General features: G+C 49.6%; 1 long non-coding RNA gene and 1 other non-coding gene across 6 annotated transcripts; both read left to right on the forward strand.

Moving 5' to 3' along the window:
• The first annotated feature begins 1,290 nt into the window (after positions 1-1,290).
• Positions 1,291-9,386, forward strand: LOC143693499 (uncharacterized). 3 transcript variants are annotated; one of them, XR_013181207.1, is made up of 4 exons: positions 1,291-1,494; positions 7,358-7,558; positions 8,457-8,593; positions 9,146-9,386. It is a non-coding gene; the product is annotated as an uncharacterized LOC143693499 (long non-coding RNA). The 3 variants fall into 3 exon arrangements; XR_013181206.1 differs by lacking the exon at positions 1,291-1,494 and adding an exon at positions 6,336-6,459; XR_013181205.1 differs by lacking the exon at positions 1,291-1,494 and having other exon boundaries at positions 7,014-7,558.
• A 4,577-nt stretch (positions 9,387-13,963) lies between these two features.
• Positions 13,964-19,164, forward strand: LOC129117402 (uncharacterized). Of its 3 annotated transcripts, none has more exons than XR_013181134.1 (4): positions 13,964-14,860; positions 15,359-15,423; positions 16,044-16,107; positions 17,610-19,164. It is a non-coding gene; the product is annotated as an uncharacterized LOC129117402 (transcript). The 3 variants fall into 3 exon arrangements; XR_013181133.1 differs by having other exon boundaries at positions 13,968-14,860; positions 16,044-16,883; positions 17,615-19,164; XR_013181132.1 differs by having other exon boundaries at positions 13,968-14,860; positions 16,044-16,879.
• Positions 19,165-26,065: the final 6,901 nt, after the last annotated feature.

A 26,065-nucleotide genomic window follows, 5' to 3' on the forward strand; every position in this document is an offset into this window, starting at 1 on the left:
TCGCCGCCCTTTGTCGTGCCCTGCTCTCGCTCCTCTCTTCCCGTGCCCCCTTTCCTTCTTTGCCCCGCAGCCGCGGGGCTCGGGCTGCCGGAGAATAAAGCCCCGAGGGCCGGAGCCCGGCGCCCCTGGGCCCTTGCGGGAGTCCCCGCGCGGGGCCGGAGGCTCTCGGCGGATCCCCCCGTGCCGCTCAAGCGGCGCGGCCGACAGCGCCGGAGCTGCGGCTTTGCCGGCATCGCGCTGAGAGCGGCCCCCGCTCCGTGCCGGGCCGTCCCCGCCGTCTGTGCCGCTCCCTCTCTCGCTGCCCCTGGCCCGTGACAGCGAGGCTGGGCAGGAACCTCAAGCCTTCTGGGGGCTGCCCCCCCTTTCTTGTTGCAGCAGAATCCCTTGCTGGGGCCATGCACGTGTGGGAAGGGCTTGGGGGAAGCGCTGCGCTGCTGTCCGGGGCAGTCGGATTCGTTCGGAGCCTTCTTTGGGGGTCAGGGAAAGGCGGGGTGAAGACTCGGGGCTCTGATGCCGTTGGGGGCAGCCCAAGGTGCCCGGGAGAGGGAGCCCCACGGCGGTGCAGGAGCAGGTGGGGGGCGGGCGAGGGGCGGGGGTCACGCTGGGTGCCGTCCCCCGGAGGGACCCAAAGCTGCCACCAAATGCACAGGGAGGGGTGAGTGGGTGTAGGATGCTAAAACCTGGCAAGGCATTCGGTTTTCTAGGTATTGCTAAAGAATAGGAATTGGTCTCTAAACTCAGCTGGGGAGAAACCCTCTCTATGCACTCATTTGTTTACAGGAATGTAGAAGGTTCCGACTGGAGATGGGTAGTAGTTCTGAAGATATTGCCGTGAGGTTTTGATCTAGGAACGGACCGAGCTGTGCCCTGGAACCCTCAGAACAGCTGCAGGGGCTGAAGGCGATAGAAAGGGCTCTCTGGCACCTTTTGCCTCCGTTCTCTGCCAGCGCCCAAAGCGTGTCGCAGTCCCGGAAGAGGCGCTTGTCATCCCGAGAGCCAAAAGGAAGACGTGTCAAATCCCAGCTCTGCCTTGTGTTTCGTGTGGGTTTTTTACTTCGTATTGATGTCATTCCAGAGAGCAAGGAAAGAAGAAATGGGACCGGCTCCCACTATTACTGTGTGAAGGCTTTCTTGAAAGGCTGCTGTATTTCTATTGTCTTTTTCCACTCCAAGCTTGACTTTTGCCCTCGTTTTTCGAGCTCTGCTGCATTGGGTGTCCCAAGGAGGGCAGGGTTCCTCAGCAGGGCTCTTAGGAGGCGGCGCTGATTCTGCTTTTTCTGAAGGCGTCTCAAAGCGTGCTACCAGAATGACAGTTTTGTGCACTGGAAAGCTTTCCCTCAGTGCCATCAGCGCACGTCCGTGTCTGAATTGTGGAAGCAGACGGACTCAGAAAAGCCAGCACCCGGAGCAGATTTCTGTTGGCTCTGTGTCTGTGAGAAGCGGGCTGTGTGCTGGACGGGGAGAGGCGCTGTTGGAGAGTGGCATCAGCGCCAGGTGTGAGCTGTGAGGATGATGGGGGGCTCGGAGCAGCCCCAGGTGTGAGCTGTGAGGATGATGAGGGGCCGGCTCCTGCCGGGGGGGGGGGGGTGCGAGGCTGTTTTAGGGGGAGGCTTCGCCTCAGCTCCCTTTTGCATGGAGCTGCTGAGTAGAGGGGTTCATGGGGGGGCTCCCGGGGCTGTCTCATGGAAGGACTGCGAGAGCTTCTCGCAGCGTCTGGGCGAACACCTGGATACGCGCTTGGATCCGCGGAGCATCGCTTCAAGGAGGTGCCGAGGGACGAATCTTTGCGCCGGGAAGCAGCAGCCGAACGGCTGAGGGCGTGTGGATTTGGAGCGGGGACTTTGGTCCTTTCCCTTTTCAATTGGATCTTGGCAGTCCCCCCTCCCCGCTTCCCCAGGAACAAAAAGGGAGCTTGTGAAGACAAAAGAAATGAAGGAGAGGCAAGCAGCTACTCTCCTAATATTGTCTGTGTTTGAACTAGGGGGGATCCGCTTTCGCTTGCGGTTCCAAGGATGTCGATTGAAGGAAAAGCTGCCTTTTCCCGGCTGTTAGGGGTATCCCAGGGGTGACAGGGAATCCCTGCGTTCCATTTGAACGGGAATGGGCAAAGTATTGTTGTCATCGGATGGCTTTGATTTGAAGGTAGCCAGCCCATTTTCATCATCCTAAGGTTTAAATGGAGGGGACAGCGCTGGTGTCCCTCCTTAGCAAGGGTTTGAATGGAGGTCAAAATCCCCCCTTGCACATGGCTTGAAGGATTTCATTGGAGGAAAGCCCCTTCTTTTCTGCTCTCCTAGGGGATGAACTTGAAGGGGAGAAGCCATTTCTTTGCCCTTGTTGAAGCGAGGTGAGCGCCGCCCGCGGCGTCAGTTTCGGGGTTGAGTTGCGGGAAGCCGCAGCTCTGGCGGCGTTTGCAGGGCTGCAGTCGGGCTGTGCCGCTGCATTTGAGGGCGCTTCTTGTGGCCGCGGCCCGGGCCGGAGCGTTGCCGCTCGGGAGCGCTGCCGGCCCGGGCCGGGCGGGTGCCGAGGCGCACGGGGAATTTGGCGCGGCAGCGGCGGAGCCGCTTTGCCGGTGCGAGCCGCCGTGCGGAGCCGAGGGCAGCTGGCGCCGGGCCGGCCAAGGGCGGCAGAGGCGGCGCGGGCGCTGCTGCGCCGGCCCGGCCGGTGCCGGCCGCTCTGTCCGCTCCGGGCGCGGGGCTCGGGCGCCGCCGGGGCCCCCCGGGCAGGGGGAGCGGGCGGGGGCGGGGGGGGTCTCCGGGGCGGCGCCGCCCCTGCGCGCCGGAGCAGCCGCCGGAGGAGCCGCTTTGCCGCCGGGAGCCGCGCTCCGTCCGGGGCCGGCAGCGCGGGGTTGGGCTGCCGCAAGTTCTTGGGTGTCGCGGTTCGGAGGTGCTTTGTAGGGATCGATCGCACGGGTTTGTTCTGGTCGCAGTGGGTGTGCGCTAAGGGCTATGGCGTTCTTCCTGACCGGTACGGTTCTCGGTTCTTCGGGTGGTGACGATAAAGGTTTGGTTTGAATCGAGTTCCGTAGTCGGATATTTTTTTTGCCGGGCTATTCTGTTTTTAAAGGCGTGCAATGGTTTCTACGGGTCGTTGCGTGAAGCAGCGGCTCGGATTTTAATTCTGTCGCCGTGGCTTTTATTAGCGTGGGCGTGTAGCGTTTGTTTCGGTGGGTTCGAGGTGGAGTCGTGTCGTTAATAGCGGCGGGGTTTTTAAAATCTCTCTAATTGCGTTTGTGTTTCTCGTCTTCCAGGGCTTTTATTTCTTTGGTTTGTTTGATTGTAGTGTACGTTTTATTGTGACGGATCCTTTGGGAGATCTTGTCAATGGTTACGTTTCTCTTTCGGCTTTGTGTTTATTTCTGGGTGGTATTTTTATTTTGATCGAATGAGGCTCTATGCGTTTATTCTTCAGTTGGGAATAATTTTTTTGAGGTAAATTAAAGTTGCTTTGGTTTGGGGGACTTTTGTTTTACAAATGTATTTTCTTTTGGTTTTTTTTGTTTTTTTCTTTTTTTTTTCTTTTGGTTTCTTGTTGTCCTTTGACGTATTTGGTGGTTATTGATCAGTTTTATTTTTGGGAACGTGGGTATTTATATGGTGGGTCTTTTTAAGTAGGGTTTTTTTTTTTTTTTTGGGTAGTTATTTTCTTATTTTTTAGTGGTTGAGATTTTTTGTTTTTTTTCTATTTCGTTCATTAGTTCGCTTTCTAAAGTTCTTTTGACAGAGTATTGCTTATTCTTTGAGTTAGTGTAGATGTAGAATTTTGGTTAGTTTTTAAAATAACGTTCAGGGTCAGTGGCACCGATTGGAGTTGAGCGAGTTGGTTTGGGTTTTTTTAGAGGTTTTTGTGATTTGCTGCGTGTGTTTCTCAAGGGTTTTCTTTTCGTTTGGTTCCATTTTTCTGATGTGATGAGAACTGTTAGTGAAAAGAGTGTTGTGTGTTTTTTTCGCTGGCAGTCGTTTGGCTGGTGGAGGTATCTTGATGGTTTTGGAAGACATTGGTGGGAATTCGATGCTGTTTGTTTTGTCATTGCATTTAGGAATTGGATTTTAAATGTAAAATTCTAAGGATAGCTATCTTTAAACAAAACGAGTAGATGTGTAGAAATGGGAATAAACTTTTTTTTTGATCTATTCGATCTCTATTTAAAATTTAACAGGTAACTTAAGTCATGATATATTCCAATAAGATATTGTATTTTTCAAAGAGCATTGCGTATGTTGATAGATATATCAATAGAGATGCTAAATATAAACACAGCTCAAAGGAAATTTTAAATCTAGAAATGTGTTGCGAATCTATGCAGATATATAGATCAAATTATTAAAGGATTGTAAATGTAAAGTGACATAAATCCATACAACACGTAATACAAGCGATACCGTATAGATCTTATGATGGTATATTATAGGAAACAGCTATAAATCTAGTACATCTCTATGATATAATATGTAAAACATTATAGATATGGTAACTGTAAATACAACAACATTATTAAAAGTAGTTTAAAAGAAAGGATGGTTTTGTTTTTTACTTGGCAAAAGCAGGGGTTTTATTATAAAAACTACAAATACAAATGATAGAAAGGTAGAAATCTACTTGTAAAAAGATCTCATGAATACATCAAGATGGATATAAAAATTGAAACTATTAGAAAAAAGAAGTTGTAGCAGTAGATTTGGTACATGATAAAAATAATGATTTATCTCTATGATGTGAATAATAGATATGTGCTATGTAATGATGAATGGAATGCATCAGTATAAACGGTGACTATAAAAGTGAATATAATTATGCAAGCTCTAAATATAAAACTATTTCAATAGAGTTGACAAGAAGGGTTTTTTGGTATTTGTTTGGTTAGAGATGGGATTTTTTTTGGAAGAATAAAAGTGTGATAGAAATCTAAATGGAAGTCTAGACATATACAATCAATATATAATGACATTGCTACAACCACAAAGTATGAATAAATACAGATAATAGGAATAGGCATAATAGATGGTATAAAGGACGTAACACATCACTGTCCGGTCTAAATATGGGTGTGAATAGAACTAGGAAAACTAGAACTATCAAATTTATTTCAAGACGGCATGAAAGAAAGGGGGCTTATTTGGTTCTTGTTTGGTAAGAGGCAGGTTTTTGGCATTTATTTTTCGAGGAGTTTTTGGGGGGGATGGCCCCTGTTCTTTTTTGCCGCCTTGGCCGCCCGCAGGCCCAAGGCGCGCGGCGCCCCCGGCTGGGGTGGGCGGCAGTGCTGCCGCCTTGTGGGCAGAGCGCGGTACTGCAGCCCGGCGCCGCCGCCAGGCAGCCCTCTTGGGCGTGGCGCGTGGCGGAGTTTGTTTGACCTTCTGAAAATGGCGGCGAAAAGGGCGGGAAAGCGGAGGACCCTGGTGTGTCTATCCGGACTGCCTGCACGGAACACCGACGCCGACGCAGCCCCGGCGGGATTTTTGTGGCGTTTTAGGTGTACCCGACACGGGCTGTGGGGTCAGCGGCGCCGCGGGCGGGCGTATTTTGGCGTGTTTCTGACCGGCATGTGAGTAACCGCCTCTCTCGGCCGAGGGGGTCCTCTCTCGGCCGCCATGTTGGGAGTGGCGCGTCACCACTGTCGCGGGAGTTTGTTTGACCTTCTGAAAATGGCGGCGAAAAGGGCGGGAAAGCGGAGGACCCCGGTGTGTCTATGCGGACTGCCTGCACGGAACACCGACGCCGGCGCAGCCCCGGCGGGATTTTTGTGGCGTTTTAGGTGTGCCCGACACGGGCTGTGTGGTCAGCGGCGCCGCGGGCGGGCGTATTTTGGCGTGTTTCTGACCGGCATGTGAGTAACCGCCTCTCTCGCCCGAGGGGGTCCTCTCTTGGCCGCCATGTTGGGAGTGGCGCGTCACCACTGTCGCGGGAGTTTGTTTGACCTTCTGAAAATGGCGGCCAAAAGAGCGGGGATATCGCGGACCCGGGAGTCTGCCGCCCTGTGGCCAGAGCCCGGTACTGCAGCCCCCCGAGCCAGCGCCCTGCCCCTCGCCGCTGGCTGCCGGGGGCGGGGCAAGGGCGCGGCTGCCGAGCGAGGCAAGGGCGAGGGGCGGGAGCGAGGGGCGGGGCGGGAGCGAGGGGCGGGCGGGGCGGGAGCGAGGGGCGGGCGGGGCGGGCTCGGTAAATGGCCGGGAGGGGTGAAAGACGTTCAGGAGTGCAAAAGGGACACGATGGCTGAGAAGAATGGCCGGGGGGGGGGGGCGCGGCCCGGCGGGGCCGCTTTCGGCGGGCGGCGGAGGCGCGGTCGCAGCGCTCCGCGGGCCGGGGGCAGTGAGCGGGGGCGGGCGAACGCCGTCGGAACGGGAACGGGGCTGCACCCCCCCCGAGCCCGCGCACGCGCCTCTCGCGCGGCGGAAGCGACGGCGGGCCGGAAAATCCCGGCGGGGCGGCGGCGCTGCCCGCCCTTTCTGCCGCCAGCTTTGCAAGGTAAGACCGCCCGCCCCGCCCCGTCCCGCCGCCCTCCGGTGTCTGTAAACAGACGGACTCCCTCTGCCTTCCCACTTCTCCGTGCTGGAGAGTGGGGGAAAGGTCCGTGCTGCTTGCCGTGTCCTCGGTGGGCAGAGAGCTCTGACCTTGCCTTGCATGGGCTGCTGAGGATTGGATCCTTGGGGATGTGCTTGGATGCATTTAGTGACCTTTACAGATTTCTTTCCCCGCTTTTTTCAGTTCCCAGAATCATGGAAGAATTCAGGTTGCAAGGGGCTCTAAAGATCACCTCATTCCAAGGCTGCTGCCGCCGTGGGCAGGGACGTGCTTCCATCGAGCAGCTTGCTCAGAGCCTCATCGCAGAGCACCGACGGGCCTTGAGCACTTGCAGCGATGGGGCAGCCCCAGGACCTCTGAGCAACCTGTGTCCTGTGCCAGCCGGGTGCCAGAGGAGGAAGAAAGCCCTTCCCACCTGGAGCAGAGGCTGCGTAGCCTTGTGTCACCGAGCGTGTGAGACAGAAAGGCCCTTCCTTTCTGGAGGGGTAACAACACTCAAAGCTCTTTCTCGGGACAAGCCGAGCAATGGAAGGCCAAAGGAGCCTTCAGTTCTTCCAGCAGCTTTGGGAACAACTTGAAGGAGGAGCAGAGCTGGCCTGGTGCCTGCCGGCTCTGCAGGCAGTGGGCATGGCGAAGCTGCAGCTGCATCTGTCTTCTTGGCTGAGGCTTTATAAATGAGGCGCTTTTCTGTAGTTCCTTTTCAGGCATGACGTGCAAGTTGCCCCTAGAAGTCCAAAGGCAGCTGTTTTCTTAGCAGAAGGAAGTCAGGAGGAGGCAAAGCCAGCAGCTAAGTCTGGATAAAAAACTTGGCTAACCTCTTTTCCCCCCCTCCTCCAAACAGGCAATTGTGAAGCACTCAGCAGAGATCTGCCCGGGAGGAAAAGCAGAGCCAATCTCTGAGAAGAAGGGACGTGCGAGCTCTGGCGAGGACGGCTGCTCCCCCTGGCCTTGGTGTGGGACCTCCTGAGCTGCCATTCCTGTGGTGGGAGTGTTCCTCCTCTCCTCCTCCGGCCAAGCCAGAGACCGCCTAGGGAAGGAGCAGGTAAGGTTGAAGTACCGAGGTCTCCCAGGTAAGAAGTGACACGGCAAAAGGAAATGGCCTCAACTTGCAGCAGGGAGGGCTTAGATTGGATTGGAGGGAAAATTTCTTCACTGAAAGGGTGCTCAGGCATAGGAGCCCAGGGAAGTCCCCATGCCTGGAGACATGTCAAGGATGTCAAGATGTGGTGTTTAGGGACCTGATTTGGGGGGGCAGCAGCTGGGCTCGATGTCCTTAGAAGGCTTTTCCAACCGCAAGGATGCTACGGATCCTATGGTTCTGGAAAGCCTTGACCCCTCTGGCTCTAGCACAGCACCTGGATGCTGACAAAATGAGGCTGGTCCTAGAGCCTGGAGGTCCCTGTGCCACAGGGAGAGGACAAGCCGGTGTCACCTGCAGGGAGGGTCTCGTCCCCAGAGAGCCGTCAGTGATTCCGTCCCTGCCCGGGGCTCTGGGTGCGCCCTCGGGGGGCGGGGGACGACACCTGCCCTCAGGTGTCCCTCTGGGCACCTGGGAAGGGAACCAGGTCCATCCGTGCGGCAGCTGCAGGGCTTGCAGGCTTTGGGGCTTTGCAGCTGTGTGCCTTGTCACAAGGTGGCAGGGACGTGACACTGCCTGGCAACGCTGCTGGCCTCGGATCCTTGCTGCTCTCATCCTTATCCCATATGGATTTAGCAGCAATCTTCTGTCTTTGCTTTCAAACTGTCCTTGGGAGAGTTCCAAGAGAGGGTCATTAGTTATTTCAAAGCCTACATCTTTTACCTCTTGGCACTGAAGAGAAAAGACACAAACCTGCTTTGCATCCTTCTGCCTGGAAGTCATTGTGACACGGGGAAGGGAGGAAGGGGCTGGCCGGGGTCAGCCTCTGCTGAGCCTCAGCTCTTGCTGCTCCTGCTCACAGGGTAAAGCCAAAAGCTGTCGTGATCAAAAACGCAGGCCGCCCTTCTGACCTGAGTCACAGGGGCCGTTTCTTCTGAATGAATCAAGGTGGGAAATCATTCTTGGAGCTTCAGAAGAAAAAAAACCCCAGAACCGTAGGTACGTTTGTAAGAGTGGGTATGTACGGACATTTCCTTCGATGAAGAAGAAAATCTTAGAAATATCATGTCACGTCTGGCTTCCTAGAGAAGATCCTGAACTCTGGGCTTCTGAAAGCAAATGGCTGTGCATTTATAGGAGCGTTTCCCTTCTTTTTATGTGCCTCCCCCAGTCATCTTCTACCCTTGCCCACGGCAAGGAGAGCGCGGTGATTTGGCTGCTCCGCTCTGCCGGGGTTGTTGCAGGCTGTGTAGCAGGGAGTGAGGCCTTTTGTGGCTGCTCATCAGACATTTTCCTACAGCCTTCTCCCTGCAATGGTAAAATGAGACTTGTGTTAGCGAGCAGTCAAGTAGAGCAGGTAACATTAGAAAAGAATTGTTTCTGAGCTGCTGTTCACTAGCACGTGTTTCCCCTTTCCGGCAGAGCGCGCATCATTGCGGGCTTGGGATCGATTGAAATGCGCTAAGGAAACCAGCTCTGGGGAGGGAGGGAGGGAGGGAGGGAGGGAAATGCTCTCTTAACATGTGCCAATTCTTCTGTCAAACTCATCAGGGCAGGACAGCGTTCAGACTGAAAGTGTAAGAAGATGTGGAGGGAGACAGAGAATCTGACAGGAGCACCGGACTCACAAGTGCACGAATTTTGCTTTTGGCTTGGATTCAAACTCAGAAGTTGTAAGGAATTTGGGAAGGAGAAGGGACATTTCAGAAGGAGAAGAAGAAAAAGAAGTTGTTGTTGTTGTTACAGCCCTGGCAAAATCTTTGGTTCTAGCTAATAAAGGAAGTTAGTTGAAATAAAAGAAAAAAAAAAAACGTGGGTTTTTTTTTTTTTTCCTTCGCTGTTGTATTCGTTGGTGGTTCGTTATATGGTGTGTTGTTTTATTTCTTGGTCTTATTACCTCTGTGTAAATAGTTTTTTTGAGTGAAGCTAACTTTCTGGAGGGGTTGGTTTGTATTTGAGGTAGGATAAATTTCAAGAGGTTTCTTTCCTAGACTTCTGATAGGCATTCCTGGGATTTTGGTTTTGTTTACTGTGTGTATCAACAGAGAGATTTGGTAGGGCCAGCTGGGCTGCTGGAGTTTTGGGTGTTAATTTATGAGATGGCTTTTGTTCAATGCAGTTTTGAATTGTTGAAAGGGTTTTTAATGTAGTGGTTTTAAGGCGGTCTTTAAGAATTGTTTGTATCGTTTCACGTTGTTTGTAGTCGGTGTACGATCAGGGATATGGTGGAACTTCTTGAACGTTCTGGTTTTAGCGTTCCTAAGTTCCGATTTCTTTCTGCTTTGCTGTTTTGTTTCTGGTTTTCTTTTGGGGGACAGGGGCATTTGTATACGGTGGGTTTCTAGAGGCAATGTGTCTTTCAATTTGGGTAGTGATATTTTTTAGTATTTTAATAGTTTCGATTTTTTTTATTTTCATGCTTTTAATGAGTTGTTTTAAAATTTGGAAGATAACCTTTCTAGATGATTGGTTATTATTTGTGAGTTAGCCTCAAGGTAGAGCTTTGGGGGCTTTTTTTAGTAATGTTTAGGGTCAGTTGTAGGGTTTTGAGTTTAGTGAGTTGGTTGGATTTAATTTTTCACGGGTGTTTGTTTTGACTAGCAGTTCTGTCATTTTCCATGTGTATCTGAGTTTTTTGGGGTTTTGAGCCATTGGTGTAGGAGGAAGTTTATGATGAGAATGTACGGAGCTTTTGGGCTAGTTATAGTGGGATTTCAAATGTCTTGACAGTTCGGTTGATTTGAGTTTTTCTTAGGGTTAAATGTTGTGGGGTCTTTGTTCTGTTAGTCCTAGAAATAGGTTTGGTTTGGATACGCTGCGATGGGATGAGCGTGGGCTGCGTACCGGTGCTGCCGAAGGCGCGGTATTTGTGTGGTTCTGATGCGTTGGGTTAATGAATTGATACGGTCTAATATATAGATTAATTAAAGTAGAAATAAATATCTATATAAAAACAAATATAAAATGATAGTGGTAAACATAAATAGAGAAAACAAATAGATAAACACATAAAACTATACTATATAGTATATTATTGTAACAGATGCTAATCTATAGAAATGATAGTCTATTATATATGTATACAAAGATATATAAAGATTGGTTGTAAATAAAAAAATATTTAGATAGAGTTAAAAGGAATTGGGGATTCTTTGGGATTTTTTTTATTAGGTTATAGGCTGGGGTTTTTTTTCTAGATGGAAATAATATAAAAATAAAAATCCAGATCTCCAAATATATAATGCGTATACCGATCTCTCTAAATATTGAATATAAAGAAATAGAAGTAAAAGAATATCTAGGATATAAAAATACTATATATCTATTATTCTATTAAAAGGTATTCTCTCTAGTATGTATAATACCTACAAATGTAATAAATAAAAATTATAAAAGTAAATGTGAAGAGAATGATGAAAAATGAGATGATTTTTAGAGTTTTAAATATGGTTTAGATAAAGGGGTGTCTTTGGTTTTTGTTTGGTTAGAGGCAGGGCTTTTATTTGAAATAATAGAAGTATTATAGAAATGTGAATCTTAAGATAGACATCTATCATAAGTCTAGAAAGAGAAATGACGAAACTATGGATAGAAATTGAAATCTCAATCTATGTCAGTAATATGAAGAGTTGTGGTATAGAATAGAAATGACCTTATGTGGCAATATAAATGAGAAATGGGAATAGAAATAGAAGAAGATGTAAATATAGTTGGAAAGAAAGGGAATTTTTTGGCTTTTGTTTGAGTAGAGGCAGGGGTTTTATTTGAAATAATACAAGTGTTCCAGAAGTGAAAATCTGAAGGCAGAAATAGATAATCAATGAATCAAAATACGTATAAAAATATAGAAATAAGTCCTCGGAATAGATGGAATATAGAATATCAATTGATTTATAAATTGACATTGATAAAGAGAAATGGACCAGTAAGCAATACACACTATAAATAGAAATGTGACTATCAATAGGAAAACCTAGGGGTAAAATCTATTTAAATATTGTCTAAAAGAAAGGGTTGGGGTTTTTGGGGTTCTTCTTGGGTTAGAGGCAGGGTTTTTATTTGAAATAATATGAATATAGATATTACTCTTACCTGTTTCTAAATATTGAGATAGATAATCAAGATATAAATATAAAACCTAAGGAAATAGAAATAATAGGAAGGGATGTAATATAGAATACAAATAAGAGTATACATTGATATACAGTTTAAATGTCAATGTGAACATGAACCTGAAAGATACAATTTTAAAAAAGATTGAAATAGAGTTGAAAAGAAAGGGGTTCTTTTTGGCTTGAATTTGGGTAGAGGCAGGGGTTTTATTTTAAATAATGGAAGAGTTACAGAAGTAAAAATCCTAACACAGAAATATAGATGAAATATAGAAAGATATGAATAAAAAGATGTCAATAAATAGAAGAAATAGGAACAGATGTAAAATAGAATATAAACTTATAAAAAATCGGAAATTATAAATGTAAAAATAAACATTACACATCAATATACATTTGAAATATAAATGTGGATATAAAGATGAAAAAAAAAAAAATTTTTTTACAAATTTAAATGCAGTCGAAATTAAAGGGGGTTCTTTTTGGCTTTTATCCGGGTAGGGGCAGGGGAATTATTTTAAATAATGTAAGCGTTACAGAAGCAAAAATCCTAACAAATATATACTTACTGTGTAAAAATAGGTATAAAAATAGAGAAATAAATTTAAGTACTAGGGAGAGATGTAATATAGAATAGAAATTTATTTATAAATAGAAATGTATAAATATACATCAATACGCATTATAAATAGAAAGGTGAATATTAATATGAAAAACTATTTTTAAAAATATTTACATATTTTTTTAAAGAAATTGTTGGGTTTGGGTTTGGTTTGGTGTTTTTTTTTTTTTTTTTTTTTTTTTTTATCCTATTAGGTTAGAGGCAGGAGGATTTTTTTCTTCTTCCTGGTTGCTTTGGGGCATTTATTTCAGAGCAGCTTCTGGGGGGGATCGCCCCTGTTCCTTTTTGCCGCCTTGGCCGCCCGCAGGCCCAAGGCGCGCGGCGCCCCCGGCTGGGGTGGGCGGCAGTGCTGCCGCCTTGTGGGCAGAGCGCGGTACTGCAGCCCGGCGCCGCCGCCAGGCAGCCCTCTTGGGCGTGGCGCGTGGCAGAGTTTGTTTGACCTTCTCAAAAGGGCGGAAGAACGGAGGGCCCCCGGCGGTGTGTCTATGCGGACTGCCTGCACGGAACACCGATGGCGGCGCGGCCCCGACGAGCTTTTCTGTGGCGTTTCAATTGCGATGATGGCATTCCGGTTCGCCTGCAGGGTTCGGCGTCGCGGGAAATCGTTTCTAGGGCTCGAGGTGGGTGTCGGCATTTTGATCAGGCAGCTGGCAAAACGGCTACGCCTTGGGGTCTTTCCGAGGGGCGCTGGGGGCGGGGCCGGGGCGGGGCGCCGTGTCGACGAGGTGACGTCATTCGGCGGCACTCTGCCTGCAGTTCGCCCATGCAGACGGCAGGGGGCGCTGTGCCTGCAGTGCGCCCATGCAGACGGCAGGGGGCGCTGTGCCTGCAGTGCGCCCATGAAGGCGGCAAAGGGCGCCGTGCCTGCAGTGCGCCCATGCAGACGGCAGGGGGCGCTGTATACATAGAGTATTAAGTATAAACTATCTAGAAGAAGAAATAAAAGCTCGATGTCACCTGCAGCTGTAGAAAATTTCAGGCTCCCATGGAGGAAATAGTTTTCCTAAAATCATTACCGTTTTGGGGTTTTTTGCACTCCCCGGTAGCCTGAACGTTTCTACTGCTGCTTTTTTATCCTAAAGCCAGAATGGAAATCCCAGATTAGAAACACAGAGAAAGAAAGAGAGAAAGAAAGAAAGAGAGAGAGACAAAGAAAGAAAGAAAGAAAGAAAGAGAGACAGAGAGAGACAGAAAGAGAGACAGAGAGAAAGAAAGAAAGAGAGAGAGACAAAGAAAGAAAGAAAGAGAGAAAGAGAGACAGAAAGAGAGACAGAGAGAAAGAAAGAAAGAGAGAGAGAGAAAGAAAGAAAGAGAGACAGAGAGAGAGAGAGACAGAGAGAAAGAAAGAAAGAGAGACAGACAGAAAGAAAGAAAGAGAGAGACAGGAAGAGAGCGAGAGAAAGAAAGAAAGAAAGAGAGAGAGAAAGAAATAGAGAAAGACAGACAGAAAGAAAGAAAGAGAGAGACAGGAAGAGAGCGAGAGAAAGAAAGAAATAGAGAAAGACAGACAGAAAGAAAGAAAGAGCGAAAGAAAGAAAAGGAAAAAGGAAAGGAAGAAAAAAAAAAAAAGGAGGAAGAGAAAGGAAGAAAAAAAATGAAAAAGGAAAAGGGTGAGAGTGAAAAAGAAAGAGGGAAAGTGGAAAAGGGGGTGAAAAACAGAGTGAAAAAAAGAAAAAAGAGTTGGAGTGGAAAAGAAAGGACATTCGGGAGGGGCGGTGCTGCCTAAGGTGCTTCCGCGCCCAGGAGCGAAGGAGCCGTTTGACCTCCTGGCGGGAGCGCAGCTCCCGGTGGCGGAGAACGGAGCGGTGGCTGTCAGTCCGAGACTCCAACTCCCGGCAGGCCCTGCGGCCGTAAAGCGCGGCGTCTGACGCAACGGCCGACGCGCCATATGAATGGCTGGCGGCCCGAGGCGGCCGCTCGCCGGGGGAGCGGGCTGGGCGCGGGGAGCTCCCGGCGCCTGTGCCACGCGGGACGGAGCCGCGGCAGCGACGCTGGAGGGGCGAAGCCTCCGTCCGGCCGCCCGCACGGAGCCGAGCGGCGCGGAAGGGGCGTCCGCCCGGTGCCTCGGCCTCGCTCAGCGGTCCCGGTGGCGGGGGCTGAGCTCGGGCGGGGCGCGCTGCCGCCCGCCGATGGCGGAGCGCCAGGCGGTGCTTTGCTGCCGCGGGCCGGGAGCTGCAGGAGCCGCCCCGGGCGAGCGGCGCCGGGCGCTGCCGCGGTCACTGTGCGGCGGCTGCCCTCGGGCTGGCGGAGGCGCGGGAGCCGCCGAGCTGCAGCCGTCTCCCTCGGGCCGCTGCCGCTGCTGCGGGCGGGGGCGGACGAGCGGCTGCGGAGGCGGCTCCGCGGCGTGCTCAGCCTTGCGAGCAGAGAGCGCTCGACATCGCTGGCATGACACGGCTGCTGAGTGCCTCAGTGCTCGTGGCTCTTTCTTCCACGCAAACAGATGGAGCGGCATCGCTGAGCAGTAAAACACAGCGATGGCCCGGAGAATGGCGAGCGCAAGGAGCGCCGGGCAGGATCCTTCTGATGGCACAGGTGCGATCGGCAAACTCAGCCCCTTGTGCCCCTGCCCTCCCGACCCCCAGGGGAAATGCTCTCCAGCCTCGAGCTGCTGAGAGACAAAACGTGTGATTTGACACTAGGGTCCGGAAAAGGTTTCCGTTTAGATTAGCAAATGCCTCCATTGTTCTCGGTTACGTCCTAGGATCGGTTTTAGGCAGTGACTTTCTACCGCTTGTCGGATTTTCTTGTGCAATGGTAAGAAAATAGGCAGGTCTGATACTGGTTTCGCTTTTTTTCTACTTCATGTTCCATGAGCTGCTTTTATCCAAGCAATTGTTTTAAAGTTCTACTGTAGGCGTTTCTGGTTCACTTTTTTTTTTTTTTTTTTTTCCTCTAAATCGGCAGTAAATATAGCTGAGTAAAATTACCTTGGTTTTCTTCCTTCTTAAATGTTTTTATTGATAATCCTATTTGAATATGCAGAACAAGTGGGTATGTCCTGTAATATATCCTAGCTTTTCTTGTTTACAGGGTACTCAGGAAATATTTTTCCCTTCGAGTCCCACTGAAACATTCTCCGTGCAATGTCCGTTAAGGTCTGTGTTTACAAATAAGCCACCATCAGCTGAGATATTTGCCTGTGTACCTTTTCCTGTCATTCAGAGCTTGCGTTCTGTGGTTTTTATGATAAACCTATCAAACTTGCGAAACTGTTTTGCAAGTCTTAACCGTGGAAGGCAGCAAGAAGTGGTTTTAAAGCCTGTTCTTGAGCAGACAAAGGGGAAAAGTGTGAATTTGCTGCTGAACTTGTCCTTTTTCATTTGACTTGCCTTGAATTATTTAGGAAGAGAGAGAACTAGAAAAAAGAGAGAAATAGAATTGGTTCTTGAGCTCTCCTAAAATGCTCCCCGTGATTCCGTGTGGAGCCAAAGTGAAGGGTGATGGAACAGAGCCCCTGTGCTTTAGAAGGAAATCAATTTCAACCTGATCTCCACCCTGAGTCTCCCTAATTTCTGTTTTTAAAATGCAAACTAAGTTTAGGAAGTGTTGGGAGTTAGTATTTTGGGGGAGAAATGGCAGTTGCACAAACCGTTCCATTTCCCAGAGGCTCTGGGAAGGATTCATTTTGTAAGCGCTGTAACTGCCATCGGTTGGTGCTTCGGGGTTGGAATGTGCACTTGCCCTCCGATAAAGCACTCGTTCATTTGCATTTCAGTGCCAGGAGTCTGGAGAAACTGGAGAAGAGCCCAAGAGACATTTTTCATCCTGAGATACAAAAGGTAGGAAGTGACTTTTTTTGGTTTGGTTCTTTTTCTTTATGATTTCCTGGAAATAGAAGGAATTAAGTATAGATCCTACTGGTTTGTTTCTTCCAGTAGCTAATAAGAATAAGAATAATAATCTAATACTACTTAAACTGTCTCTTTATCCATTGAACTGGCCATTTCAAATCCAAACTTCTAAACACCAATAAAAGCATCATCCTTGTAGAATCTTTAATAGGAGGGGGCTAAAGATGCTGTTTTTGTTGACAGGATTTATTGGTTCTTGAAGGGCAAGAGGTGAGTACAAGCCTAACTACTTCTTGCTCACAGACCCGTCCGGTGAATACGGCTTTGTATTTTGATGGGCTTTTGATGACTTCTAAATCAATTGCTCGTTACAGTAAAAAGAAGTCATGTTTTTTTGAACCTGACAGCAAAAATAACTTGAAGCACCAACTTAATAATAATTGATCACCCGTCTAAGTTAATGATTTTATGCTATACTATCAAAGTTTAAAGGTAAATTATTGTGTAGTAGGAGATGGTATAAAATGTATGTTCTAACGTGTAGGATGTAGGCAAAGATTAGAGGAAACAAATTTTTATGTCTTCTGTTTGACTGTTCACCAAATAATATTTGGTTTTATTTTCCTGGGATCGGTGAATTTTAAATTTGGAGTCCTCTATGCTAAGGATGGTCAGCTTACAGGTGATGAAATGTTCAGTCATGGTGAGGTTTTCACCTTCTCCTTAATTGTTTTGCTCATCTGAAAAAAAAAAAAAAAAGGCAAGTTAAAAAAAAAGAAGTTATGTTTATTATTTGTTACCCTGTTCTGATCGTTTCCTCAGTATTTGCTGGAGCTCTGCTTACCCAAGCTTTGGGTAAAACAAGCTTTGGGTTCCTTCTGTCCCACTGGGTGTTGCCCAGTTTGGTTGCATCTGGTGAAATTCAGCCTGAGCCCTTACAGAACCAGCTCAAACCAGGTGAGAGCCATTCGCAGCTCTCTCAGGACACCCGGAGGAGGATGGGTGACGTTTCTGAGCATCTGGCAAGTGTACTTCTATCAAAACTCGGCCTGTGACATTTCTGGGGAAAATCCTTCTGTATCCTGAAGGGTTCCTCAAAGTCTGTTGAGGATCCAGTTAGCAGTTGCTCACCTGGACGGTTCCAGCTCCTCAAGTTAACACTTGTACTCTTGCCCTGTAGTTTAGATCTATTGTAGTTTTGTTATTTTGCAAGATTTTACGTCTTTGGACAGTAACGTGCATTTCACTCTTTGGAACCTCTCGGATCGTGCTTTGGTGCAGCACCACCTGATGGGACACTTGGCTGCTGTGCTGAAGGGCTTGGTTACTAGAATTGTAAATCCCGGAGAGTTTGTAAGTCTTCTGTCCCCAGGGAGGTGTCACGCTTTGTTCACCGTTGCTCTGTTTGTCGGGTGCTGCTTCTCGTCGGAGGTATTAACTTCAAACTGCCCTGTTCTTTTTTGAACTTTTTTTCCTGGTTCTCTCCGTAGGGCAGGGAAGGACTCTCGTATCCCGGTCGTCAGACTCAGCGCTGCCCGAGAAGATACAGAGACTGTAAAAATCATAAGAAGCAACTAGGACTGCAGAGGAAACAAACTGGAGAGAACAAAAGGTGACATTGTTCTCCTTAGCCTGGATTAGAAACATCCACTGCGCTTTGATGCCGGTGGCTGCCAGGGGCTCGTTAGGTCTCTTGAGGCAGGTGTAGGTGTTCACTTGTAGGTTCTATTTTTTGGCAAAGGACCACGAGAGAAGTTTATTTATAGATCCAAATAAACATTCATCTTATCTGAACATAACCTGTCATCCCCTTTCTGACATTAAGGACTCCTGTATAAATACTTGGGGGGGTTTTCTTTGTCATTTCTGAATGGTTCCATTTTGCCGGCTACTTGAACAAATCTGAGGGGGTTTAATTGCATACTGCTTCCTTGAAATTCTGTTGGTCTCTGCTTGGAACCCTTCTTGTACTGCTTAATGAAAGACTTCGGATGATGTTTTCTTGCCTGTTTGTGGTTAAGGTCGTGCTCTGATGCATTTACAGAAGCCATGGCAGGAGAGAGTCAGCTGCTGGAGAAGAGGAGACAGTACTATCCCTGTGCAGCACGGAACTGTGCCGCTGCTGTGTCATCAGCTGTGTCTGCACTGAAAGTAGCCACCTTCACTTGTAGGTAGCTCCTTGGTGCTTTAGGACACGCTGAGGGATTTATTCCTTTTGGGATCCACGATGAGAATTCCCAAGAGAGGTAGTAGTAATAAGGTCTGAGATTGGAAAAAAGCCTGTGTCCTTGGAATGTTGTTGTTGTCGTCAAAGGTTAATTTTTCCTTCTTTCTTAGCCAGTAGTCGGCTTTTTGCTTTATTTTTTGTGGTATCAGTATTTGATTGTTTAAAAAATTGCTTCAAAAGAACTGCAGTGGCTGGCCACCAGGACCTTGTTCAGATTTGCCTATTTGCTTGTAGCTAAAACGTTTCCATATTGTTTATCATTCTATTGAAGAAACTGCTGCCCAGTCAACTAAGAACTGAACATCTATCTGTCTAGGACATGGGGAGAGGATTTAGGTCATGTCTTTGTTTCCAGAAAAAAGTTCCAGTGTAGTTTCTAACTAGAGGAAAAGGGGGGGGGGGGTGAAGACGCGGGGCTCTGATGCCCCTGGGGGCACCCCGAGGTGCCCAGGAGAGGGAGCCCCACTGCGGTGCAGGAGCAGGTATGTTATCACGTACAAGAGAGCAAATTATAAATAGAAATAGGAAAATTATAAGTATAAAAATATTTTTTAGATCGTTAAAGAAAGCGTTTTTTTTAACTTGTCAATAGGCAGGGTTTTGATGATAAAAATGATAAATACAAAGAATATGAAGGTAGAAATCTAAGTCTAGAAAGATATCATAAATACATACAGATAAAGTTTAAAACTAGAAGAAAAAATCAGTTGCAGCAGTAGATACGATACATAATATAGATAATACTTTAAATACATGTCTAGAATTTTATAGATATTATAGATAATTATTAATAGATTGCATCAAAAGAAACGATAAATATAAATGTGAGTATAACTATACAAAGTATAAAAATATTTCGATACCGTTTAAAAGAAGGTGTTTTCTTGTATTTATTTGGTTAGAGATGGGGTTTTTCTTTGGATTAATAGAAGTATTCTAGAAATATAAATCTAACTGTAGAGAGATCCAATCGATAGAGGAGGCTATTTCTAAAACCACAACCGAACGCCGCCGCCTTCGGGGGAATCGCACGAGCTCGGCCGAAGCAAGGCGAGAGCGGCCGACCCTGACGGCCTCGAGCGAACCGAGGCGAGGCTTCCGAGGCTGCCTGAAGCGAAGCGAGCCGAGCTCAGGCGAAGCGAGCCTGCTGCTCTCGTGCGCGCTGCTTAGCGCCAGTGCGCTCCCAGCCTAATGAGCTCCTGCCCGAGCCCGCGCTCCCGGTCGTGTCCGCGCCGTGGCCGGGCCGCCCGCGGGACGCGGCAGCGGGAGAGCCCCGAGCCGGGCGAGCTGAACGGGAGGCGGCGGCGCTTGCCCGCCCGCCGTCGGGGAGCCGAGGCGAGGCGAGCGGAGCCGAGGCGCGCCGAAGGCACAGAGCGGCTGGGAGTTGGGCCGAAGCGAGGCGAGCTCGGCCGAAGAGGCGAATGCAGGCGCCAAGAGCCGAGTTGAGGCGCCAAGAGCCGAGTGGAGCCGAGCGTCTCCGGAGCGAGCCGAGCTCCGCCGAGCGCCGCAGCATCCCGGGCAGGGCGAGGCGCCGGGCCGGGCTCGGGGTGCAGCCGGGGCTCTGGGAGGCTTCCCCGCCTGTCCCTCTCTCTAGCCCTCCTTCCTTCTCCCCGTCTTCGCCTTCTCTCGCTCCCTTTCCCCCATTCCCTCTCCCCCCGCAAAGCCGGCTCCTTCCTGTCCTGTCCCTAGCCCGCTACTCCCTTCTGTTCCCCCTCTCTCCTTCCTGTGCCCAGCCTCCGTGTACCCTCGTCCCGGGCTTTCCCTTCCCGTGCCGCTTTCCTGCGCAGCCCGAGCTCCCTCGCCGCCCTTTCTCGTGCCCTGCTCTCGCTCCTCTCTTCCCGTGCCCCCTTTCCTTCTTTGCCCCGCAGCCCCGGAGCCCGGCGCCCCTGGGCCCTTGCGGGAGTCCCCGCGCGGGGCCGGAGGCTCTCGGCGGATCCCCCCGTGCCGCTCAAGCGGCGCGGCCGACAGCGCCGGAGCTGCGGCTTTGCCGGCATCGCGCTGAGAGCGGCCCCCGCTCCGTGCCGGGCCGTCCCCGCCGTCTGTGCCGCTCCCTCTCTCGCTGCCCCTGGCCCGTGACAGCGAGGCTGGGCAGGAACCTCAAGCCTTCTGGGGGCTGCCCCCCCTTTCTTGTTGCAGCAGAATCCCTTGCTGGGGCTATGCACGTGTGGGAAGGGCTTGGGGGAAGCGCTGCGCTGCTGTCCGGGGCAGTCGGATTCGTTCGGAGCCTTCTTTGGGGGTCAGGGAAAGGCGGGGTGAAGACTCGGGGCTCTGATGCCGTTGGGGGCAGCCCAAGGTGCCCGGGAGAGGGAGCCCCACGGCGGTGCAGGAGCAGGTGGGGGGCGGGCGAGGGGCGGGGGTCACGCTGGGTGCCGTCCCCCGGAGGGACCCAAAGCTGCCACCAAATGCACAGGGAGGGGTGAGTGGGTGTAGGATGCTAAAACCTGGCAAGGCATTCGGTTTTCTAGGTATTGCTAAAGAATAGGAATTGGTCTCTAAACTCAGCTGGGGAGAAACCCTCTCTATGCACTCATTTGTTTACAGGAATGTAGAAGGTTCCGACTGGAGATGGGTAGTAGTTCTGAAGATATTGCCGTGAGGTTTTGATCTAGGAACGGACCGAGCTGTGCCCTGGAACCCTCAGAACAGCTGCAGGGGCTGAAGGCGATAGAAAGGGCTCTCTGGCACCTTTTGCCTCCGTTCTCTGCCAGCGCCCAAAGCGTGTCGCAGTCCCGGAAGAGGCGCTTGTCATCCCGAGAGCCAAAAGGAAGACGTGTCAAATCCCAGCTCTGCCTTGTGTTTCGTGTGGGTTTTTTACTTCGTATTGATGTCATTCCAGAGAGCAAGGAAAGAAGAAATGGGACCGGCTCCCACTATTACTGTGTGAAGGCTTTCTTGAAAGGCTGCTGTATTTCTATTGTCTTTTTCCACTCCAAGCTTGACTTTTGCCCTCGTTTTTCGAGCTCTGCTGCATTGGGTGTCCCAAGGAGGGCGGGGTTCCTCAGCAGGGCTCTTAGGAGGCGGCGCTGATTCTGCTTTTTCTGCAGGCGTCTCAAAGCGTGCTACCAGAATGACAGTTTTGTGCACTGGAAAGCTTTCCCTCAGTGCCATCAGCGCACGTCCGTGTCTGAATTGTGGAAGCAGACGGACTAAGAACAGCCAGCACCCGGAGCAGATTTCTGTTGGCTCTGTGTCTGTGAGAAGCGGGCTGTGTGCTGGACGGGGAGAGGCGCTGTTGGAGAGTGGCATCAGCGCCAGGTGTGAGCTGTGAGGATGATGGGGGGCTCGGAGCAGCGCCAGATGTGAGCTGTGAGGATGATGAGGGGCCGGCTCCTGCCGGGGCGGGGGGGGGCGAGGCTGTTTTAGGGGGAGGCTTCGCCTCAGCTGCCTTTTGCATGGAGCTGCTGAGTAGAGGGGTTCATGGGGGGGCTCCCGGGGCTGTCTCATGGAAGGACTGCGAGAGCTTCTGGCAGCGTCTGGGCGAACACCTGGATACGCGCTTGGATCCGCGGAGCATCGCTTCAAGGAGGTGCCGAGGGACGAATCTTTGTGCCGGGAAGCAGCAGCCGAACGGGTGAGCGCGTGTGGATTTGGAGCGGGGACTTTGGTCCTTTCCCTTTTCAATTGGATCTTGGCAGTCCCCCCTCCCCGCTTCCCCAGGAACAAAAAGGGAGCTTGTGAAGACAAAAGAAATGAAGGAGAGGCAAGCAGCTACTCTCCTAATCTTGTCTGTGTTGGAACTGGGGGGGATCCGCTTTCGCTTGCGGTTCCAAGGATGTCGGTTGAAGGAAAAGCTGCCTTTTCCCGGCTGTTAGGGGTATCCCAGGGGTGACAGGGAATCCCTGCGTTCCATTTGAACGGGAATGGGCAAAGTATTGTTGTCATCGGATGGCTTTGATTGGAAGGTAGCCAGCCCATTTTCATCATCCTAAGGTTTAAATGGAGGGGACAGCGCTGGTGTCCCTCCTTTGCAAGGGTTTGAATGGAGGTCAAAATCCCCCTTTGCACATGGCTTGAAGGATTTCATTGGAGGAAAGCCCCTTCTTTTCTGCTCTCCCAGGGGATGAACTTGAAGGGGAGAAGCCATTTCTTTGCCCTTGTTGAAGCGAGGTGAGCGCCGCCCGCGGCGTCAGTTTCGGGGTTGAGTTGCGGGAAGCCGCAGCTCTGGCGGCGTTTGCAGGGCTGCAGTCGGGCTGTGCCGCTGCATTTGAGGGCGCTTCTTGTGGCCGCGGCCCGGGCCGGAGCGTTGCCGCTCGGGAGCGCTGCCGGCCCGGGCCGGGCGGGTGCCGAGGCGCACGGGGAATTTGGCGCGGCAGCGGCGGAGCCGCTTTGCCGGTGCGAGCCGCCGTGCGGAGCCGAGGGCAGCTGGCGCCGGGCCGGCCAAGGGCGGCAGAGGCGGCGCGGGCGCTGCTGCGCCGGCCCGGCCGGTGCCGGCCGCTCTGTCCGCTCCGGGCGCGGGGCTCGGGCGCCGCCGGGGCCCCCCGGGCAGGGGGAGCGGGCGGGGGCGGGGGGGTCTCCGGGGCGGCGCCGCCCCTGCGCGCCGGAGCAGCCGCCGGAGGAGCCGCTTTGCCGCCGGGAGCCGCGCTCCGTCCGGGGCCGGCAGCGCGGGGTTGGGCTGCCGCAAGTTCTTGGGTGTCGCGGTTCGGAGGTGGCTTTGTAGGGATCGATCGCACGGGTTTGTTCTGGTCGCAGTGGGTGTGCGCTAAGGGCTATGGCGTTCTTCCTGACCGGTACGGTTCTCGGTTCGGGTGGTGACGATCAAGGTTTGGTTTGAATCGAGTTCTGTAGTCGGATATTTTTTTTTGCCGGGCTATTCTGCTTTTAAAGGCGTGCAATGGTTTCTACGGGTCGTTGCGTGAAGCAGCGGCTCGGATTTTAACTCTGTCGCCGTGGCTTTTATTAGCGTGGGCGTGTAGCGTTTGTTTCGGTGGGTTCGAGGTGGCGTCGTGTCGTTAATAGCAGCGGGGTTTTTAAAATCTCTCTAATTGCGTTTGTGTTTCTCGTCTTCCAGGGCTTTTATTTCTTTGGTTTGCTTGATTGTAGTGTACGTTTTATTGTGACGGATCCTTTGGGAGATCTTGTCAATGGTTACGTTTCTCTTTCGGCTTTGTGTTTATTTCTGGGTGGTATTTTTATTTTGATCGAATGAGGCTCTATGCGTTTATTCTTCAGTTGGGAATATTTTTTTTGAGGTAAATGAAAGTTGCTTTGGTTTGGGGGACTTTTGTTTTACAAATGTATTTTCTTTTTTTTTATTTTTTTTTTATTTTTTTCTTTTTTTTCTCTTCGTTTCTTGTTGTCCTTTGACGTATTTGGTGGTTATTGATCAGTTTTATTTTTGGGAACGTGGGTATTTATATGGTGGGTCTTTTTAAGTAGGGTTTTTTTGTTTTTTTTTTTTGGGTAGTTATTTTCTTATTTTTTAGTGGTTGAGATTTTTTGGTTTTTTTCTATTTCGTTCATTAGTTCGCTTTCTAAAGTTCTTTTGACAGAGTATTGCTTATTCTTTGAGTTAGTGTAGATGTAGAACTTCGGTTAGTTTTTAAAATAACGTTCAGGGTCAGTGGCACTGATTGGAGTTGAGCGAGTTGGTTTGGGTTTTTTTAGAGGTTTTTGTGATTTGCTGCGTGTGTTTCTCCAGGGTTTTCTTTTCGTTTGGTTCCATTTTTCTGATGTGATGAGAACTGTTAGTGAAAAGAGTGTTGTGTGTTTTTTTCGCTGGCAGTCGTTTGGCTGGTGGAGGTATCTTGATGGTTTTGGAAGACATTGGTGGGAATTCGATGCTGTTTGTTTTGTCATTGCATTTAGGAATTGGATTTTAAATGTAAAATTCTAAGGATAGCTATCTTTAAACAAAACGAGTAGATGTGTAGAAATGGGAATAAACTTTTTTTTTGATCTATTCGATCTCTATTTAAAATTTAACAGGTAACTTAAGTCATGATCTATTCCAATAAGATATTGTATTTTTCAAAGAGCATTGCGTATGTTGATAGATATATCAATAGAGATGCTAAATATAAACACAGCTCAAAGGAAATTTTAAATCTAGAAATGTGTTGCGAATCTATGCAGATATATATATATATCAAATTACTAAAGGATTGTAAATGTAAAGTGACATAAATCCATACAACATGTAATACAAGCGATACCGTATATATCTTATGATGGTATATTATAGGAAACAGCTATAAATCTAGTACATCGCTATGATATAATATGTAAAACATTATAGATATGGTAACTGTAAATACAACAACATTATTAAAAGTAGTTTAAAAGAAAGGATGGTTTTGTTTTTTACTTGGCAAAAGCAGGGGTTTTATTATAAAAACTACAAATACAAATGATAGAAAGGTAGAAATCTACTTGTAAAAAGATCTCATGAATACATCAAGATGGATATAAAAATTGAAACTATTAGAAAAAAGAAGTTGTAGCAGTAGATTTGGTACATGATAAAAATAATGATTTATCTCTATGATGTGAATAATAGATATGTGCTATGTAATGATGAATGGAATGCATCAGTATAAACGGTGACTATAAAAGTGAATATAATTATGCAAGCTCTAAATATAAAACTATTTCAATAGAGTTGACAAGAAGGGTTTTTTGGTATTTGTTTGGTTAGAGATGGGATTTTTTTTGGAAGAATAAAAGTGTGATAGAAATCTAAATGGAAGTCTAGACATATACAATCAATATATAATGACATTGCTACAACCACAAAGTATGAATAAATACAGATAATAGGAATAGGCATAATAGATGGTATAAAGGACGTAACACATCACTGTCCGGTCTAAATATGGGTGTGAATAGAACTAGAAAAACTAGAACTATCAAATTTATTTCAAGAAGGCATGAAAGAAAGGGGGCTTATTTGGTTCTTGTTTGGTAAGAGGCAGGTTTTTGGCATTTATTTTTCGAGGAGTTTTTGGGGGGGATGGCCCCTGTTCTTTTTTGCCGCCTTGGCCGCCCGCAGGCCCAAGGCGCGCGGCGCCCCCGGCTGGGGTGGGCGGCAGTGCTGCCGCCTTGTGGGCAGAGCGCGGTACTGCAGCCCGGCGCCGCCGCCAGGCAGCCCTCTTGGGCGTGGCGCGTGGCGGAGTTTGTTTGACCTTCTGAAAATGGCGGCGAAAAGGGCGGGAAAGCGGAGGACCCCGGTGTGTCTATGCGGACTGCCTGCACGGAACACCGACGCCGGCGCAGCCCCGGCGGGATTTTTGTGGCGTTTTAGGTGTACCCGACACGGGCTGTGGGGTCAGCGGCGCCGCGGGCGGGCGTATTTTGGCGTGTTTCGGACCGGCATGTGAGTAACCGCCTCTCTCGCCCGAAGGGGGGGGGGGGGGTCCTCTCTCGGCCGCCATGTTGGGAATGGCGCGTCACCACTGTCACGGGAGTTTGTTTGACCTTCTGAAAATGGCGGCCAAAAGGGCGGGAAAGCGGAGGACCCCGGTGTGTCTATCCGGACTGCCTGCACGGAACACCGACGCCGGCGCGCCCCCGGCGGGATTTTCTCTTGCGTTTCAGGTGTGCCCGACACGGGCTGTGGGGTCAGCGGCGCCGCGGGCGGGCGTATTTTGGCGTGTTTCTGACCGGCATGTGAGTAACCGCCTCTCTCGCCCGAGGGGGTCCTCTCTCGGCCGCCATGTTGGGAGTGGCGCGTCACCACTGTCGCGGGAGTTTGTTTGACCTTCTGAAAATGGCGGCGAAAAG

This window comes from Agelaius phoeniceus, chromosome 2 (genome assembly GCF_051311805.1).
Source record: "Agelaius phoeniceus isolate bAgePho1 chromosome 2, bAgePho1.hap1, whole genome shotgun sequence".
Classification (NCBI taxonomy): domain Eukaryota; kingdom Metazoa; phylum Chordata; class Aves; order Passeriformes; family Icteridae; genus Agelaius; species Agelaius phoeniceus.